The following is a 14,875-nucleotide window of genomic DNA, read 5'->3' on the forward strand; positions in this document are numbered from 1 at the left end:
ATGAATTTATCAATTGAGATTGTGGCATTTTCAACTCTCCTTCAGGATATATTCGTGATCTGTCTGCAAGTAGAAGAGTCCCTGTCGTGGGCATGAGTATGTCGATATTCAATTGTTTGAAGATTGATAGCGGCATTACATTTATACTCGCCCCAAGAACACATAGTGCTTGGCCGTTGTAGACCCCTCCGATGGAGCATGGTATCATGAAGATTTCCGGGCCACCCATTTTAAGTGGATCATAGCATTTTGCGTTGCGGCTACTGTTGCGATCTTTTCTTCATCATTTTGTTTCTCTTTCAATCTTTGCGAAGCTGGTGGTAGCTGGACTTCTTCTGTCTCATGTTCTGGAGGCTTGAGGGTGGACGCAAGTTCGGGGTTCAATTTCTCGAGTTTTTCCGAACTATAGGTCAACGGGTCCTTGGTTGTCACCGCATTCAAGTTGGTCGCGATGGGTTCCTCCTTTACTTCTGCAGTCATATTGTCGCTTAGCATGGAGACTACTAAGCATTGTTCCTTCCCAGTACCCTCAGCGTTGCTAGAAAGCTCAGTTGAGCTCGACAATGCTTCTTACGGTCTATTTTTCAGTTCGCCTGCAATTTATCCCAGCTGAAGTTCGAGATTTCGAATGGACGTTGCTTGATTCTGAACCACTGATTCATTTTTCTCAATGTACTGCTTTAACAAGCTTTCTAAGGACGAAGATTGTAGTGTTGTGAGCTGCTAGCTTGACTATACGTTGGACCGTTGTTTTGCGGGAAAAATCCGGGTGGCCCTCTTCTCTACACCACTGGTTAGAAGTTTTGTTGTTGATTCTTCCACGCAAAATTTGGGTGGTTTCTCCACTCGGGGTTGTATGTATAAGAATAGGGATTGTTCTTTATGAACCATACTGACTGTGGGTTTGCTGGGCATTCTTCCATCGAATGAGCGTCTCTGCAAATGACACAACTTGTGGTCGTTTGAGCAATTGCGTTGACCCGCTCTTTCTTTGCTCCCGTGTTATTAATTATGATGCCTTGAATCAAACTCATCATCGTAGTTATCTGGTTCTGCAGGGATGCGATGGCCCCGTTGTTTGTGTCATTATCTTTAATTCTTAATCTTTGATCGCTTTCTCATCAATCCTTGTGATTTTTGGAAATGCAATCAAGTATACTCTTTGCCTTCTCATATGTTTTGTCTAGTAGACCACCAGCGGTCTGCGAAGAGGGATTCAGTCCATGGTAAAAAATCTTCATTTGAATGGAGTTTGGTAAGCCATTATGTGGACAGTTTCTCACCAACCGCTTAAACTTCGCCCAGGCATCACTGAGCGATTCGTCATTTTCTTGTTCAAAATTTGTTATTAATTTCCTTCTCCTAGCATTCTCAGTTGGTGGGAAAAACTTCTTCATAAACTTTTCCACTAGCTGTTCCCACGAAGTGATCTCTCCAGGCTCGAGGGAATACGCCCATTTTCTTGCCTGATCACACAAAGAAAATGGAAACAGAGTTAGTCGAACTTCTTCGGTAGAGATTTTTAGGAACACAAAAGTGTTGTAGATTTCTATGAAGCTCCAGAGGTGGGCGTGTGGGTCCTTGCCACGCCTTCCTCCAAACTGCCCAACAGCCTGGATCATCTGCAACATTACCAGCTTCATTTCAAACTTCGATCCGTCTAACGCTGGCTTCATGATTCGTGGAGAGAAATCATAGAGGTTAGGCGACGCATAGTCTCGAATGGGTCTATTACGGTCATTTGCCAGAAGGATGGGGTTGACCATTATATTGTTCGCGTTTGTGGCCCTTGCTTCGGATTGTTCCGCCATTCTTGGTGTTCTCTCTTGTTGTTGGTGGTTGTCTCTTAGTCTGCGTCGAAATGTTCTCTCAATCTCTGGGTCATAGTTCGCCAGAGATTGAGACTGCAAAGAAATCAGAAAAATTACCGTTAGCACACTAATTTTCCAAAGTCCCCGACAACGGCGTTAAAAACTTGATGCGTTATTTTATGAGGTGGAAAAATGGAATGAAATGCGGTGATGGAGTTGTGTTGAGCAATCAAGTTTTCTTAGTGTAATCCAAGTGTAAACCCCACTGAGTTTTCTGGTAAGTCCAAGGTCGAACTCAAGAACTTGGGAAAACGGTATATGGTGATAATTTTTCATGAAAACCTTGCGGTAACCAAATAAATCAATAATTGTTGTGATTGTTGTTTGCGGTAATGAAATAACTAAATGCGGCAGATTTGAGAAAAGTTTAATTATGCGATAGATGCACTTAGTATGCGGATGAACTGGTTTAGAAAGTCTTTAATTAGCGTTACCTGGGAATGTGTCAGACTATGCGATCATGCTACACCCATGCACAACAAGTCATTTTCCAATGCAAATGCAGTTCTCCTAAGTCTAGGATGCATGTGTTGAATGCAAAAGTGTCCATAGAGCTTATCCCTAAGTCTCTACTATTTTTCTATGCGATGATGCAAGATGGACGCAAAGACAAGATGACCGCACACAATCATATCCTATCTCTAGGATGCATGCAATGCGGTAATAGCAAACAGTGCTTATTCCTAAGCTTCTATCTCTTGATTATGCGTTCTAATCTGACTCTCCCGAGTCTAGATTCTAACCTGACTTTTCCAAGCCTAGACCTGTCCTTAGAATACCCTCTCGAGTATCTCTAATGGACGAATGAAGCATACATAATATAAGATAAATACATATAATGAAGATCCCCAGTTATGCTTGCTAAGTGCTTCTCAACCCATTCAACAGATTTAGCTACTCATGCATAATAAACATAGAGTGAACAGATCTAAAGAAGTAAATTCCATTTCTATAAATGCGTTTGAGTACATAATAACAATGGAAGATAAAGGTAGAGAGCCTGGTAGTAATCCCTTGCTGCCCAAGACCTTTATACTGGCAACTCTATTCAGTTCAAAAGACATTCCTGCTTTCGCAGGAGCTGGCCATCTCTCTGATCTTGATGTTTCCGACACTCTCCCAAGCTCACCGGAATGATCTATCGGCACAACCTCCTTCTCTCGCTTCCGCCTTAAAATAAAAGAAGAACTAAGAACAAGGCTAAGCTAAAGGAAAATTCTCTAAGTGTTCGAACTCCTTTTCTGAAGTTTGCCTTTGGTATTTATAGAGCCTTTGGGGTGAAAGACGACTTCTCTCTTATGATTGCACGGCTGGGATGACTTTAATTCTCTGACTGATGTGCCGAATATTTGTCACCAAAAAGCTGAGTGTAGTTATTATCGTTAGCGGCTTGTCAACTTAATTCGGATTCGACCGTCATCAGCTTTCTGTCCCATCGTGATTAATTATGCCTTTCACCAGATGCGCCCACCAAGTTGCGGTGACTCTATGCGGCAATCCTTCTTGAGCAGATGTTTGCGAACACGAATCATCGTGAAGCCTTGCGGTGATGTTGCGTTCGACCATTTATTTCTTGTGATCGTGCTTTTCACCTTGTGTCAATGCATATTTTGCATAAAAATACAAAAATTAACTATTTCTATGCGATGAACGCATGCGACCGCAATGTTATGAACTTAATGCTTTTTGGATGCAATCTAACATATTTTATCAACGCAAGCCAACATTATTTAAGAACTTAGCACTGTAATAACGTGCATTTCTGCCTGTTATCAGTAACCCAAGAGTAAAGCAATAATTTGACCCAGTTGGTGTTATGGACACTCATGAAGAACTGACTTGCTGTTATTAATCTATATCTATGAAATATATTTGAAATGATAAGAGTGAAACTGTGGATCTTTAGTTGATTGTACCCGTAATTACGAATATTGATTAATTTGGTTAATGAATTTAGCTAATTAATCGCATATCATTAGACTTTCTAATCTATAGGTCCCAGGTCCATTTGTTAGCTCACTAAAGGATATTAAAGAGGAATGATTTGAATTGTTCAAATCAATTTGAGGAAATGGTATATTAATGTGATTAATATGTAATTGATTATGGATGTGATCTGTAATTTAAATTAAGTTGGAGAGAAATATTTGAATGAGATTCAAATATTTAATTCAAGTGAATTAGATTCATAAGAATTAATTAATTAAATAGAAAGGTGATGCACATAAACATACAATGTTTATTTATATTAATTAAATCTGTACGTTAAATTGGATTTAATGTATAGATGGTTATTTAATTAATGTGCTAATTAATTAAATAAATTTTATTTAATTAACTGAGCACGAGGGTAAATTTGGGAATATTTGGAAAAAGGGTTAACCCTTCTCCATATAAATTCTTCCTTATGGCCCTTTTAGGGCAAAAATTGATTTTGGTGAGATTTACCCTAGCCAACACAAATCCTCTCTTTACACTCTAAGAGAAATTTCTTTACCTCTTCCCTTTCCAATTAGTTAGACACCACCTATTCTTTTATTGGAATCCTTGAGAATAACAAGGTTATTCTCATGGTCGTGTTCAAGTTTGATTTAGAAGAAGTTCGTGCCAAGATCGAGAGGATTTTTTGTGGAGCTCGAGAATCTTCAAAGGTAAATAGAACATTATATTAATTGGCATATAGAATTCCAGGACTATATGATAGAACATAGAATTTAATCCCAACTTTCAGCACCTGGTATACCTTAGTAGAATGGTGTATCAGAGAGGAGAAATAGAACCTTATTAGATATGGTTTGTTCTATTATGAGCTATGCTCAATTGCCTAGTTTTGAAGGTAAGTAGTAGAGATTGCAGTTTACATCTTGAACAATGGTCCCTACAGTTTACATCTTGAACAATGGTCCCTCAAAAAGTGTTTCTAAAATACCTTTCAAGTTATGGAGAGAGCGCAAATCGAGTGTACGTTACTTTAGAATTTTAGGTTATCCTCCACATGTTTTAGTGACAAATCCTAAAAAGTTGGAACCTTGTTCACAGTTATGCCAATTTGTTGGTTACTCTAAGGAAACAAGAGGTTATCTGTTTTATGACCCTCAGGAAAATAAGGCGTTTGTATCGACAAATGCTACATTTTTCGAGGAAGATCACATGAGAGATCATAAACCACGTAGAAAAATAGTATTCAGTGAAGCTGCTGAAGAATCAATAAGGGTTGTTGATGCAGTTGGCCCTTTATCAAGAGTTAATGAAGAAGCCAACACTTCAGGTCAGTCTCATCCTTCTCAATCGTTGAGAGTACCTCGACACAGTGAGATGGTTGTGGTACAACCTTGTTTGGGTTAAAATTGGTGTCATTAATTCAAATTAACTCAAGACAAATGAAATTTATTAAGCTCAAACTACAACTAAAACTAACAAGTAGTTATAGCAGAAGTAAGAGGTCGATCCACAAGGAACCTATATTAATTGGCAAGATTTGACTTATGAATTCAACAAATTGGAGGGGGGGGGGGGTTTGTTTTAAAGAATTAAGTAAAATCAAAATAAAAGCAATTGTAACAAAAATCGTAACACAAAATTTCTCTCTCTCTCTCTCTCTCTCTTTTAATAAACATTCGATAGAGAGAGATTCTTGGGAAATTTTTATTAGCTAAGTTAGTTCTATCACTAATCTTGAACAAGTGCATGAAAATTCAACATCCCATAATCCAATAGGGTAAAAACTCTAAAGACTCAATTAGCTAATTGACATTTACCATACCAATTAGCCCTAATCTAAGTAAAAAACACTTCAATTCAGCAAATTCATGTTCTTTTCTTAGATTGCTTTAGAAAATAGGGTTTTCATGATTATGAAATTCAAAAAACATATTAGAGTAAATTTTAAGAACTATTTGATTGAATATTCTAAATTAAGAAGTTCAAGAAATAATTTCGGAAAAGAAGTCCTAATTAATTCAAGAAAACATAATTTTTGCAACCTATCTTACTATTATGCAATAGTGCCAAGCAAGAATTGCATACAAGAAACTAATAGAATCAAAGCGTCAACTTTTTTCCATTAATTTCTATTCAAATTCATCACAAGAATATTCAAGAATGCAGAAAATTCAAGAAAATTACACAAAAGATCTCATGAATTTAATCTTAAACTAAAGATTTCCCAAGAAAATTACTTACCTAGCTATAAAATTGACAAGTCTTGAAGGAATCTATTAAAAAATTGATGCAAAACATGATATAATTCACAAAATGATTTGTGAATTTCACAAGAAATCTCTCTAGACAAACAAATTTCGTAGGTTTTTCTCTCAGAATTTCGATATGAAAATTCTCTCTATCAAAAAAACAAATTCTTCTTTCTCTATTGAAAATTTGAAAAAAACGAAGCTTATATTTGATGCTGCGACCCTACACTGACGTTGACTCCAATGTTGTGTTGTGCTAGGTGAGCGTGCGTTTTATTTTTTTTCGTCAATGTTTGGAGCATTGCAACGCTGGGTATAGGGTTGGCTTTGACCCATTGCAACGCTGCCCTGTTTTGCAACATTTTGGTGCATTCTTTCTTATAGCATTGAGCTAGCATTGAACCTAGTTATAGAGAGAGCATTATGATGCTCTGAGTGGTGTTGAAGTGTGTAAATTTGTTTCTTTTGATGGGTAAAATGGTAATTTGTATTTGCTCTTCTTCTAAGTTGATTATTTTGACTCCATTAAGTTCGAAATTTTTCGTAATGACTCCATAGGTGTTGGGGTTGAATTTTAGCAAAAAAATGAACATTTTAAGCAAACAATTAAGATAAATTTGAGGGAATTAACACTACGAACATATCTCTTTTCAAGACCTATCAAACTTAACCGTTACTTGGGTTTAAATGAAACTTAGGTTGTCATACCAGATGATGGTGTTAATGATCTATTGTCCTATAAACAAGTAATGAATGATGTGGACAAGAACCAATGGGTCAAAGCCATGGACCTTGAAATGGAGTCTATGTACTCCAATTCAGTATGAGAACTTGTAGATCTACCTAAAGGGGTTAAACCTATAGGGTGTAAATGGATCTATAAGAGAAAGAGATCTACCCAAAGGATGTGTCAGATAATTATTAGAAGGAGAACTGAAGAAGAACTGAAGAACAACCAAGTGAAGTTTATAAATAGTTCAAGTCTCACACATTAAATTTCTTCTTCAGTTAGACTCTTTGGTCATTCTCTAACTCTCCAAAAGCCTATAATCTGTCTCACCATCATCTTCAAGCTCTCAAGTTTCATCTCTTCTTTAAGAATTTTGGGTGGGAGCTCAATCTTCGACTTCAATATAGGGAGAATCTTATCATCCATTTTATCAGCACAAGTGTAACAACCAACCACAAGAGCCAAATGAAGCAGGAGACTATGATCGGTGGCTTGACACTCTTACTTCTCCAAACATCTATTTTTGTGTTCTATCTATTTAGATTGGTGTACTAAATCTCGTATATTCTCGTAGTTTGTAAACTTGTGTAAACAAACTGTTGTTAATAAAATAATTGTTATTTTATATGTGCATTATTAACTCAATCTAATAAACTAATATCCTAAGTTATTTTATGTAACTTAAACATGTATATGGTGACATATCAGTGGATCATGTTTAAGTAATAATTTGAATGGTCTGTAGTATATGGATAAGGCTGAGCATCTTATCTTGGAAACATTATGGATATAGCCCGCGTTATAATTGTTACAATTTCGTAAAGTGTTACAAATGACCTGATCTTGATCATTCATGTGAAGACATGTGAGTAGAGGTATCCTATACAAAGAGTTTGTATAAGATCGGACCACAAAATGATTAGTCTCTCTTTCTAACATCAATTACTAGAAGAGACTTGCATTTCATTATGATTATTGGGGTTGATGCCCTAAAGTCTCGTGTTCTGTAGTTTGTAAACAGTTTGTACAAACGCTTGTGTTGTTAATATATGATATTTACTTCACATCTTGTATTTTTACTCATTTGCTTGTTTTATTTGCCTTACAACAAACCAATAAACATAAAATCCCTGGTTATCTGTATGTGACGCAAGCATATATGTGGTGACATACAAGTGGATCATATCTTGAGTGATAACCAAAATGGTCTGTAATATATGAATATAGGAGGGAAACCTTATCCTGGTAATGCTACGGATGCGGCCCGCTTTGTAGAATGGTCACAAGTGTTGTGACTTGTCGTAGATGGTCTGATCCTGATCACTCGTGTTGGGGACATGCGAGCGGGGGCGTCCTATACAAAGAGTTTGTATAAGACCTGACCACGAAGTGTTAACGTCTCGTTATATAACACTGTTCATGACAGAGACTTCATTTCACTAGGATGAACATAGGTAACATGACCACAATCCTGAGTGAGTTGGGAACTCCTTCCATTGAGGGCAGTCCTTTGATTTGTATGGGTGCGAGTGGCCAGGTAGCCGATTTAAACCTACCATTTTTGAGGATTCGTCTGATTTGGGAGCTAGGAACTCAGCTACACAAGATGGAATTCACTCCTTCCCCGAGGCAGGGGTAAGTAGATAGATAGCTCCTTTAAGGGCTGATTCCAGGGCTTGAACGATGTGGCGCCACACACATTCTCTTGGCCCGAGAGGTGTTCACACATAGTTGGACTATGTTGTATTGTTCATTAGAGGAATCCCATGGACGCGGTATGCGATGCATGTTTCTAAGATATGCGTTGATAGTTATACGTCAATGGTCATGCATTGGACTGATAATGCATTAACGAATGTATGTGATGACCATGCGTCTTGCCACAAGTTTTCTTGCAATGGAACCAAGTATAATTCCAATGTAAGTTTCTCGAGTAATCCGAGGTCGAACATAGGGACTTGTAGCTATATGATTGCGGTGATGTGCATGCGGCAGTTTAAATAAAAGAATGGAGGGGATGTTGTTAAGTTAATCCTACTCCTACTCCTATCTAATAGACAACGCAATGAGAATATGCATGAGAGGTAGAGATCCAACAACACTTGACATGAAATAAATGTATGGGAAAATAGATAAAATGTGGAGATGAATTCATTGCAATACTTAAAAGTGACCGCAAGGACAACTCTAGTCAATGCAAACTAATGCAATCATGCAACACTCATACAATAACAAACCACCTCTCGATGCGAATGTTACGGCTTCTAATGCTAGAACACATATGATGTATGTGTAGAGGTGTCTATAGAACCTACACATAAGCCTCTAATTCTTGTCTATGCGATGATACACAAACAAGGCGACCACATATCATCATTCCTATTCCTAGAATGCATGCAATGTATTGTTGACAAATAGAGCTTATCTCTAAGTCCCTATCTCTTGCTTATGCTGATCTAATATCACTCTCTCAAGTCTAGATTCTAACCTAGCTCTCTCGAGTCATTAGGTTCTTTCTTTAGACTCTCTCTCGAGTAGCTCTAAAAGAGTGTTGGGCATAACATAAAACAAGACAAACGCATGAACTTGGCTGACGCAAGATTACTCCTATCTCTAGTGAACAATGCATGCATCGGTTAATGCGACCAACCACTTATCCTCCCAGTCAGTTGATTGTTGCTGACTTTACTCATAGACAAGCAATGCATTAGCCTATAGATAGGCATTGCAATAGCTTCACACTAAGCAAATAAGATTACTCACATACTCACACAACGCACACCTTTCGATGGGTTGCTACATGCTTCATATCCATAATCCACATGACTAAGTATGCAATACCCAAGCAATCCCACTAACTGTTGCAATGAAAGTAAAGATGCTAAGCAAAGAAGATGGAGATGAAGTCGAAGGAGAGAAATGCATTGAAAAATAGATTGTATTAATTCCTTAATTCCAAAATATCATACAATACAATATGAGAGAAGAAAGGAAAGGAAATGACCGGCTGGAAGCAAAGATTTGCTCCCAGCGGATGTGCGTCAAGGCTGTCGGTGGTGCCATGGATGGACGGAGGAGCTGACTCTCTTGAGATCTAGCTCCGATCGAAGGCTCCGGTTGTCACTCAGAATGGATGAAGAAGGTGAAGAACTCTCAGCCATGTTCTCAGCGTTCGTCTGCATCACGGGGAAAATCTCTGATTTGAGGGATAATCTCTGGATGATTTGGATTTCAACTCGTCAGCTTCTATTTATAGAGCTTGGGTCACCGACAACATTAATTGGACTGCTCTGAGTCTAACGTTCAGCGCATTAATCCTTTCTGAACCTTTGCCACTAACTGTGTGGTAAGTGAAATGTCAACATCATCTTTTGGATTTTCTCAAGGTAGATGCGTTCATGCTTTCATTTCACCAATCTTGCGTTGATCCCATTAGAATTCTTTGTCGCGTAGCCACAATCATTCAATGGCCACATTCGCTTAATACCGTAACTCGACATGATGATTGCGATTGCTTGACGAGCGCAACTCCCATGCGATGAACGCATACGATTGATTACCACAAAATCCATGCGTTGATCGATGCGTTTGCCTTTGCGATGGAGTGTTTCTCCACATGCGTTCGTTTATGCGGTGGTCCAGTTTCCACGTTTGCGTTCATTTCCTGCATTGGCTACAAAAATAGAATATTGAATGCATAATTAGTGCAAAGTAACGGGTTAGCTGAGATTCGTCATGCTGATCGATGCAAACTCTTTTTCTCGTGAATTCCTAACATGATTGCCGCATATTCTGCCTAACAACCTTCATAATTCTAAGTAAAAGAACTAAGATGGCATGCATTTCTGCATGTCATCATACCCCCAAACTTAAAATCATGCTTGTCCTCAAGCATGCATTATACTCAAGAAATTTTAACTCATCTTCATGCTTTCTTTTGCGATGACCAGCTTCTCAAAATATAATTTACACACACCTTTGACCAATATCGCAATGCTCTCCTCCACTTTTGCTGCTTCTTCAAAAAGATCTTTTCTAATTTAAATCCGACAAGCCTTTGCTAAAAATTTTTTTTTCATTTATCGCAATTTTGTATTTAGTTTTTGAGAATGTGTTCATTAAAAAATACTTCAAAATTTTGCGATGACTTATTCAAATGCGGCGTTGAACCTGGTTACGCCCTTCGTTTTGGTTTACCCCCACGTGTGTCATGCGGGCATCCAACTTCGGTTGCGTTCCATATTCAACTCAACTCTTGTCTCATTTGTTTTGGCTTGCGTCAGACAAAGGAGTTGCGCTCATGTACTGATCTTTGCGACTTGCCTTCGTTTTGGCTTGCCCCCTGTATGTCATGCGGACATCCAACTTCAAGCAAGTGCCTTTCACAGCTTAACTTTTATCATGGGTTTCTCCATTGCGTTGACAATGGAGTTATTATTCCCAAAATCTCACTTCAACTATTTTTTTTTCAATGATCGCAATATAATGAACGCAATTCTCCGAGACTGCTGCCACCCCCAAACTTAGAGGTTGGCAGCGTTCTCACCACAAAGCTAAAAACAAAATTACAAGAATGCGATAATAAATGTTTGAACAAAGGTTTGCACAAAATAAAACTTAAGACTTTCAAAATTTGAAGAAGCTAATGAAAGTAAAGAATGCCTTGCGTTGATTAGTTAGAAAATGCGGTGAACTATACGTACCATCATAGAAACATTGCAAAACAACGCAATCGGGAAAAAAGAATTTCAAAAGGATAAGGCATACAAGATAACAAGAAAAGACCTTAGGCGGAACAACGCATGCGCTCATGCTTTAGAATCCATGTGATTGAAGCCATACGTTGAAAGCTGAAAGGAATTCTTCCGTTGAACTATGAATCGAGGAGACTTATTGTTGCACCTACAAGAGCAAGCGTACCATAACCAAGGAAGCAACCATATATCCAAAATAAAAATGAAAATAAAAATAACCTATACTAAGAAAGCAATTTAATGATAGAGTGGAAGACGTCCCTGGAAAAATAAGAGTGTTGTCACCGCAAGAAGTCTTCCTTGCAGGAGATGGTTCTCAACTGCTTGGGTCAAGTTGCCCTAACCACTGGAACTTCCGGCAATTGTTAGGCGCATGCGGCCGTCATGTGCTTAGAATTACCTTAAGCTCTTTTGTGACTGATTGCCCTTCTACCTTGGGGTCAACATTGGCTTTCAGCGCATCGCTTACACTTCAATATTGTTTGCAACCTGGTCGCACAAGCTGCAATACTCTCAAGATAAAAATTTTGCTCGCAGAGACACAAAACTTAACAAACATTTAGCTGGCAAGTCCTTGGCAACAGCGCCAAAAACTTGATGGCGGGAAATTAGAAGTCAATTTTACTCGACAACCAAAATCTCGTGGACGCGGTATGCGATGCATGTTTCTAAGATATGTGCTGATAGTCATGCGTCGATGGTCATGCGTTGGATTGATAATGCATTAACGAATATATGCAATGACCATGCGTCCTGCCACAAGTTTTCTTGCGATGGAACCAAGTATAATTCCAACGCAAGTTTCTCGGATAATCCCAAGACGAACACAGGGACTTGTAGCTATATGATTGCAGTGATGTGCATGCGGCAGCTTAAATAAAAGAATGGAGAGGATGTTGCTAAGTTAATCCTACTCCTACTTCTATCTAACAGACAACGCAATGAGAATATGCATGAAAGGTAGAGATCCGACAACACTTGACATGAAATAAATGTATGGGAAAATAGATAAAATGCGAAGATGAATTCATTGCAATACTTAAGAGTGATAGCAAGGACAACCCTATTCAACGCAAACTAATGCGATCATGCAACACTCATACAATAGTAAACCACCTCTCGGTGCGAATGTTACGGCTTCTAATGCTAGAACGCATGCGATGTATGTGTAGAGGTGTCTATAGGGCCTACACATAAGCCTCTAATTCTTGTCTATGCAATGATACACAAATAAGGCAACCACATATCATCATTCCTATTCCTAGGGTGCATGTGATGCAGTGTTGACAAACAGAGCTTATCTCTAAGTCCCTATCTCTTGCTTATGCCGATCTAATCACGCTCTCTCGAGTCTAGATTCTAACCTAGCTCTCTCGAGTCATTAGGTTCTTTCTTTAGACTCTCTCTCGAGTAGCTCTAAATGGTGTTGGGCACAACATAAAACAAGACAAACGCATGATTGGTTGACGCAAGATTACTCCTATCTCTAGTGAACAATGCATGCATTGTTTAATGCGACCAACCATTCACCCTCCCAAAAAGTTGATTGTTGCTGACTTTACTTATAGACAAGCAATGCATTAGACTATAGATAGGCATTGCAGCAACTTCACACTAAGCAAATAAGATTACTCACACACTCACACAACGCACACCTCTCGATGGGTTGCTACATGCTTCATATCCCTAATCCACATGACTAAGTATGCAATACCCAAACAATCCCACTAACTGTTGCAATGAAAGTAAAGATGCTAAGCAAAGAAGATGGAGATGGAGTCAAAGGAACAGAGAAATGCATTGAAAAACAGATTGTATTAATTCCTTAATTCCAAAATGTCATACAATACAATATGAGAGAAGAAAGGAAAAGTAAATGATTGGCTGGAAGCAAAGATTTGCTCCGGATATGTATAAAGGCTGCCGGTGGTGCCATGGATGGGCGGAGGAGCCGACTCTCTCGAGATCTAGCTTCAATCGAAGGCTCCGGCCGTCACTCGGAATGGATGAAGGAGGTGAAGAACTCTCAGTCATCTTCTCACGTGTCTGTCTGGATTGCGGGGAAAATCCCCGGTTTGAGGGATAATCTCCAGATGATTTGGATTTCAGCTCGTCGACTTCTATTTATAGAGCTTGGGTCACCGACAACATTAATTGGACTGCTCTGAGTCTGACATTCGACGCGTTAGTCCTTTCTGAACCTCTGCCACTAACGGCGTGGTAGGTGAAATGTCAACATCATCTTTTGGATTTTCTCGAGGTAGATGCGTTGATGCATTCATTCCACCAATCTTGCGTTGATCCCATTAGAATGCGTTGTTGCGTAGCCATAATCATTCAATGGCTACATTCGCTTAATACAGTAACTCTACATGATGACTGCAATCGCTTGACGAGCATGCGATGGATGCATACGGCTGATTACCGCAACATCCATGCATTGATCGATGCATTTGCCTTTGTGATGGAGTGTTTCTCTACATGCAGTCGTCTATGTGGTGGTCCAATTTCCATGTTTGAGTTCATTTCCTGCATTGGCTACAAAAATAGAATATTGAACGCATAATTAACACAAAGTAATGGGTTAGCTGAGATTTATCATGCTGATCAACGCAAACTCTTTTTCTCGTGAATTCCTAACATGATTGCCGCATATTCTGCCTAACAATCTTCATAATTCTAAGTAAAAGGACTAAGATGGCATGCATTTCTTCATGTCATCAGAAGAAGGTGAAGAACTCTCAAGCGTCTTCTCATGCATTTGTTTGCGTTGCAGGGAAAACCCTGGGTTGCAGGGGTAATCCCCGGACTAGTTGGAATTCTGTTCATCAACTTCTTTATATAGAGCTTGGATCGCCGGCAACATTAATGGACTGCTCTGATTCTGACATTCGCGGCATATTAGTCTTTCTAAATCCCTGTTGCTTACGGCATGGTAGGTGGGATGTCAACATCATCTTTTAATTTTCCCGAGGTAGATGCGTTGATGTGTTTATTCCACCCACCTTGCGTTTATCCCATCAGTATATGTTATCGTATAGCCGCAATCGTACAATGACCGCATTCGCTTAATACCGAAACTTCTAAATGATGACCGCAATCGCTTGACAATCGCAACTCCTATGCGATGGACGCATACGACTGTTTACCGTAACATCCATGCGTTGATCGAACACGTTCGCCTTTGTAATGGAGAGTTTCTCTGCATGTGGTAATCTATGCGGTGGTCCGGTTTCCACGTTTCGGTCCACTTCTTGCGTTAGCTACAAAAATAGACAGTTGAACGCATAATAACGCATAATAATGGGTTAGTTGAGATTCTTAATGCTG

The 14,875-nt window shown here is 38.9% G+C and overlaps 1 non-coding gene across 1 annotated transcript; it reads left to right on the forward strand.

Moving 5' to 3' along the window:
* Positions 1–1,257: 1,257 nt before the first annotated feature.
* On the forward strand, positions 1,258–1,364 carry LOC120070368 (small nucleolar RNA R71). The gene has a single exon (XR_005479864.1). It is a non-coding gene; the product is annotated as a small nucleolar RNA R71 (small nucleolar RNA).
* The last annotated feature ends 13,511 nt before the right edge of the window (positions 1,365–14,875 follow it).

The sequence above is a fragment of the Benincasa hispida genome, chromosome 1, assembly GCF_027475165.1.
Source record: "Benincasa hispida cultivar pf3 chromosome 1, pf3_genome.v1.1, whole genome shotgun sequence".
NCBI lineage: Eukaryota > Viridiplantae > Streptophyta > Magnoliopsida > Cucurbitales > Cucurbitaceae > Benincasa > Benincasa hispida.